Source organism: Octopus bimaculoides, chromosome 6 (genome assembly GCF_001194135.2).
Source record: "Octopus bimaculoides isolate UCB-OBI-ISO-001 chromosome 6, ASM119413v2, whole genome shotgun sequence".
Lineage (NCBI taxonomy): Eukaryota > Metazoa > Mollusca > Cephalopoda > Octopoda > Octopodidae > Octopus > Octopus bimaculoides.
In genome coordinates this window covers 102,365-108,931 of record NC_068986.1, presented here as the reverse complement: position 1 = coordinate 108,931, position 6,567 = coordinate 102,365, and the positions used below count along the sequence as shown (strand labels likewise).

At 35.9% G+C, this 6,567-nt stretch overlaps 1 protein-coding gene across 2 annotated transcripts in view; it reads left to right on the top strand.

Moving 5' to 3' along the window:
• Positions 1-331: 331 nt before the first annotated feature.
• Positions 332-6,567, top strand: part of LOC106877595 (protein ANKUB1) — a 51,312-nt gene continuing 45,076 nt past the window's right edge. Inside the window, exon 1 of one of the 2 annotated variants that reach the window (XM_052968512.1) lies at positions 332-843. The gene's annotated coding sequence lies outside the window, so the exon portion shown is untranslated. Of the gene's footprint in view, positions 844-1,060; positions 1,672-6,567 lie in introns of those variants that run through there. The other variant, XM_052968514.1, reaches the window with a different exon arrangement.

Genomic DNA, 6,567 nt, shown 5'->3' with positions numbered 1-6,567 from the left:
TACTACGACTACTACTTCTATCTGCACCACAACCAACAACACCGTACATCTTAATGTATATAGATAGACAGATGGACAAACAGACAAACAGACAGATAGCTAGCTAGCTAGCTAGATAGATAGATAAATAGATAGATAGATAGATAGATAGATAGATAGATAGATAGATAGATAGAAAGATAGATAGACACATACATACATACATACATACATACATACATACATACATACATACATACATATATACATACATATATTTATTTGCATATATACATATATACACACACACATGTATTATGTATGTATGTATGTATGTATGTATGTACGTATGTATGTGCGTATGTATATATGTTTACAATCATACCCACACACACATACACATATACACAGTCATATATATATGAGAGACTAACAGCACGTTATTTCGTAAAATAATTTGACTTCTCTTCAGTAACGTATCTTTTGAACTATAAAGGAACACGTGGCCCTCTCAATATTGGTCATTTGACATGTCCTATATACTGCATTACACAAGTAGTGTGTGTGCGTGTATGTGTATTGTCTGTGAGTGTGTATGCGTGTGTGTGCGTGTGCGCGCGTGCTTGCACTTATAGAAACAACCCTGGAAGTAGTATTCAGATTAAAGGAAACTCAGTCACCTGTGACGTATTTATTTGTTCTGTGATCCAGATCAGTAAATATAATCAGACAGTAAGCCAGCTAGCTACACTTACAGGAGATGTTCACTCCAGTCCTGCTACCGGTGTATTGCTTATATTTACACATGCTTTCAGTGGATTTTCTTTATCTGATTAGCGACTCGGGGAAAATTTTAATCTAAAGGTAAGCTGTTCGTTTATCTGTATATTTACGTATCTATATATTTAATATATCTGCATAGTATTTCTGTATTCATTTTGTGAATGTACAACTGATTATTACAGCTGATATTTGTGTAAAACTGAGCGTTGTTTACCTAACTTCTAGAAATAAACCAAACAGTAATTTCCTAAATATTACCACCTAAAATTATCGACCTTAAAATAACATTCAAGTAAATGTTGAGAACGATATTACTTCTAAATGTACTGACAATGGGTCATTAAGGGTAACTCTGTTGGGCCACTAGAGTAGCTGAAAATAGTAGTTAAATCTCGCTCAAGTATTTCTTTAAAATACAGAAAGACAAATTTGTTGTAATCCAAGGTGATATGTGAATGGTTGCAATTGGGATATCTTTGATCATAGGTACTTCTGTGAGAGCCGGCCTTGGGCTAAACAGCAACTTCAACGAAAATATTTCAAGGTAATCGAAGCATGAGCTGGAACGGAAAATATAAAAGATGATCTTATATTATCAGCTTAAAAAAAAAAAGATAGGCCTTACTGGAAATGTAGTCCAGATTAAACTATCCTCGGCAGAAAAGGAATGATGATTGGTAGAATTTACCTCGGTAGACCTAGGACTAAGCACCAACAGCAACAACAACAGTAGAATCTATGCACCTACTTCACCTTCTTGAATTCTTCAATAACAGCCAAATGAGCTACGGTATTAGAGTGTCGTAATTCATTGCTCAAATCACTCACTGGATATTGTAATCTCTGATCTAAAAAAAATATGGGATGGTCATGTCAGGAAAGCTTTTGAACAAAGAACTACTAAATCAGGTATTGTTATAGTGGCTGTTGCAGTTACTGTTGTTGTCGTTGTTGTTGTTGTTGTTGTTGTTGGTGGTGGTGGTGTTGTTGTTGTTGTTGTTGTTGCTTAGCCAGAAGATTTATATATTTATATATATTTTTAAGCCAATACTATAAGATCTGAAGGTGATTTAGCAGGCGTTTCCACTGGATCTGGCGACCCCAGTGACACACCCTCCAGTTGATACACGCTGTTTTATGCCGGACATAATGTCTTCTGTTTATTAGTTTCTCCTAATTATGATATGAGTTCAAATGGCCTGCAGGGTTCATTTAACCTTTCACATCTCCAACTAGGTATTGATTAACCATTAACCAAAATAAGCACGTATTTACGATTGCAAAGAAACGAGTCATTTTGCCCTGACAGTTTTACGATGGTGCAAATAATTCAGCTAAGCTAGAGTCGTGAAGCTATTTTTTTATTTAAAAAAAAAAAGGATTGATTATTTGCAATTTTTTCCTGTTGCCTTGGTTATAAGTAAATAATTTGTTTATGTTGCATTGATTACTGTCATTTAGTGATAAATAGATATAATTAATTTTAAAAAGCGGGTTACATTTAATATTGTTGCAGTCTATGGTCGAGCAGTTGGTGCGAAAGAAATCTGAATATTTAATCTCTTATTTCGCTTTCAGTTTTTATGTCTTGTCACTTTGACTTGAAAGGGTCGAAGACTTAGTTTAATCCGTACCTCCTTCCACTACCGATAGAATGAATACCAGTAATACTCTTGGGTTGATATTTTATGACTGAGTGAACAGCAGAATCGAGTTTTTCATTCATGAACGAATAGTCGAACACTTTGTTCACTCAGTCACGCAATCTTTACCCCATTGTATAACTGGTACTCATTCCATAAACGATGTATGTAAGTTTGGCTAAAGGCCATCCGGTTTTATATGTTTTCTGTTTCTGGGACATAACACACTACATTTCCTCTTTTCTGAAGTAACATATCGTGAAACAAATGATCTTCCGGAACAGATGATTTATGTATGGGTAGTAGGAACTAAATTATCTGGAACAAATGATGTACCGGGACAGATGGTTTATATATAAGCTGTAGTAACTACATCATGTGGAACAAATGGTGCTCTGGGACATGATTTATAAATGGACAGTAGTAGCTATATCATCTGGAACAAATGGTTTTCTGGGACTGATGATTTATATATGGGCATTAGTAGTTTCATCATATAGAACAGAACAGTTTAATCAGATTTTATCAGTAACTGACATATGATCTTAGATAAACTCATGAGATGTGTTTATGATGGTTTATCTCTATGGCTCCTATTCAAGATGAAAGTTTATTTCTAATACGTTCCAAACCAAATAACCGAACATAAATATTGTCTCTAATGCAATTTCTTGCAAGCCATGGGATATACCTGTCAGTTCGATACATTAGGATATAATCTACACAATACCAATTTAGGGCCGAGTATTACGAGAAATCTGATTTTTATGGCTTAGAGGAGAAAGATAATTTCTCACTGGGGAAGGACGAACAATCCCAACTCAGGAAGTATCTTCACACTGGGTATCTAGTCTGAATACTTACAACAGGATGGACCCTGCGGAAGGTACACAAGGGTATATCGATGATGCTAAACTGGGTGACAATTTAGCTCTACCAACCAAAAAAAAAAAGAAAAACTCCCTCTGACGGACTTCCACGGAATTTCTATTTAAGCAATTGAACTAACAAAGCTTGATTTGAACCAAGGTTAGCTTATGCAACAAAAATATATCTCTGAAGTTCCTTTTGTCGGTGATTCCTTCTGAGTTTGTTAAGTTCTAGGATTCTCAAAGTGTTTTTTTTTTTTTTAGAAAGATATTTCCTGAAAAGATATGCAGGATATTCCTTGGAAATTTGGTAGGAATTCTTAAAATGTTCATCATGCTTGAATCTGTTGTACTTTATTTTGCCCATTTATAAACCTATAAATGGACTTCCATTAATGTTATCCACGAATTCATTTGGGAAATTTTGACATATCTCCTTATGACAAGAATAAACGAAAAGATTTCTCGGTTAATTAGATTGTGAAGTTTAAATGTACCGAGTTAATAGTGAATAATGGTTAAGTTAGTATTAACATGTAAAGGTGCATGACCTAATGGTTAGGGTATTGCACTTACGACCGCAAGGTCGTGCTTTCGACTCCCAGACCGGGTAGCGTGTTGTATTCTTGAACAGAGCACTTCATTTCACGTTGCCCAATTCGCTCAGCTGTAAATGAGGAACATTGCGATGGACAAGGGTCCTGTTCAAAAGAAATGAAGTGATCTTTGCTACTTATACTAATGCGCCATAGAAAACGAGTAACTGACCCTATGAGTCTAAGTACTCGTAAACAGCAATGTCCAGGGTATTTCACTTTTATCTTTTTAATGTTAACATAGTTACTACAAGAGGCATAAAATCATCTGACTAGGAAAAATATTTGTGATGAAGTAAAAATAACGTTAGTCAATGATTAAAATTGTTTCTAGATTTTCCTGAAGTACGGGAGACAACTCCGTACATGTTTTGGTCGTATTAAACCAACTTGAAATCAGTGCACTAATACAGCGTTTGTTATAGTCATCACAATTCGCTTGAAGAGGTAAATAAACACGGATAACCTGATTTCGTTATCAGAGAAATGCTATTATAATTTTTCTGAGTCAAGGAGCCGGACATTTTATTGCAGGTGTACAAAGCATTTAGCTTATTAGGGAAAAAGTACGCATTCAGCAAACCACATATTATTTTATAATTGTAAATGTCACCTTTACTACTTGAGTCAAGATGCTTTTAAAGAAGCTGATTGATTTAAGTCATGCACGAATGAGCGTGGTTGCTAGCAGCAGTATCTATGACAACTTCTACCTCATGCGGCACACTATATAGAATTATAATCAAACCTGGCTTCTAATGGAATTCAATGTCGTTGCTGCTGATCTTACCATAGTAGCAGTAGTAGTAGCAGTAGTAGTAGTAGCAGCAGCAGCAGTAGCAGTAGTAGTAGTAGTCATTGATGTTGTTGCTGATGCCGATACTGTCGTTGCTGTTGCTATTTAGTTTCAAGTCGGTTATAATAATATTTTCCCCCGGTATGTTATACCCTGGACTAATTTCTCCTATGATGTGTGTTTTCCCATTTATAAGACAGCATTATTATTTATGTGGATTTGATTGCTAATTTTAGCAGATCGAACGGCCAAGTACTGACTTTCCTTATATCAGTTTTTGTTGTTGCTATTTATTCTGTGTTAACCCTTATCGAACAAGCTTCTAATCAAAGGCATTTCCATATACAACATTCCGTATGACCATCCCGTCTTTTTCTCGACCTAGCCTTATGCAATGCACACTTCCGTCGATAATACGCGAGTGCTATTTGCAGGAGATTTAGCTGCTATCAAATTGTATAGGAACTTGCTTAGGCAGAAATTCAACGTAAATAGAAACGGGAACTGCTGTATTTCTATTTCTAAGTTATGACAATTTCTTTAAATCTTAATATCAGTATGAATCAACAGTTATTGTTAACCTCTGGAGCTCTGATTTAAAAGCATTCCGACCACGACTATCCTGTTTTCTTTCAAACCATAGTATATCTAGGATTATACTGTAAAGTGTTCTTTGTGTGTTATGGCTTAGGGTGTGATAAAAATGTAAGTTCACTGGTCATCCCTGGAATACTAGTGTATTCAAATCTGTAGATCAGATATATGTCTTTTATCATTTATCATTTAGTTGTTTCAGCCACCAGACTGCGACCATACTGGGGCACTACCTTGAAATGCTTTTATCTAACCTCAGTTCTTATTTGTAAAGTCTGATACTTATTCTGTCGGTTCTTTCACTGAACCGCTAGATTAAGAGGTGGTAGACAAACCAATAACGGTTAACAATCGGGAGGGGTGAACAAACCCAAAGACACACACACATACAGACATGCATACATGCATACATATATGACGGGATTCCACACAATTTCCGTCTTCCAAATTCACTCATAAATCATTGGACGGACCAGGGTTATACTAGAAGATATTTGCCCATGGTGCCGAGCAACGGGGCTGAAGTCGGCACCGCGTTGCTGCAACGCGATCTTCTAAGCCATGCAGTAATGCTTGCGACTGAAAAACATCTGAAGGGAACACTTTCAGTAGAAAGTAATACCTACGTTTCTGGCCAATAATAATTCGCATAAGCATAAATAATAAGAAAATTGCAGCAAACCTGCGTGATAGTGGTGTCAGACGCGACATGCAGCTCATTATATAATTTGTTTTATTCGTCTCTTCCGTTTTATTTTGACATGCGCGTTGCATTTTTACTGTTCCGTTTTACGAATTCAGTCTGCACATACACATTGCGTGTTCATATTTCTCTTTCCGGTTCCTACTCAAAACTGTTTATAGTTCTCATCCATCTCACGAACGTGTGATCGTAAGGAGTGCTTCACGCTCCGATGGTTGTGAAAATAGGAAACTTAGTATACTGATGAAATTAAATTGAGTGAAACATAATGTCCATAGTTCTTCCTCCACTGCCAAAAAAAAAAGTCAGACTATTCTTCCCAAAGCATATAAAGTAACATGAAAAATTAAACGTCCATTGAAGTTATCTCTCTTCTCTTTTGAGAATCGTTAACGAATCCCGTTAGTTTTTGCTTCCTTTCTCCAACTTAAAACTTTTAATAAATTAAACACACCTTGTGTACAGCATTCAATACATCACCTTTCAACTTAATTATTCAAAATAATACGCCTTGCCCTTTTGAGTTATTTACCTTAGCTCTCTCATATCTTTATTTCTCTCTCTCTCTCTCTCTCTCTCTCTCTCTCTCTCTCTCTCTCTCTCT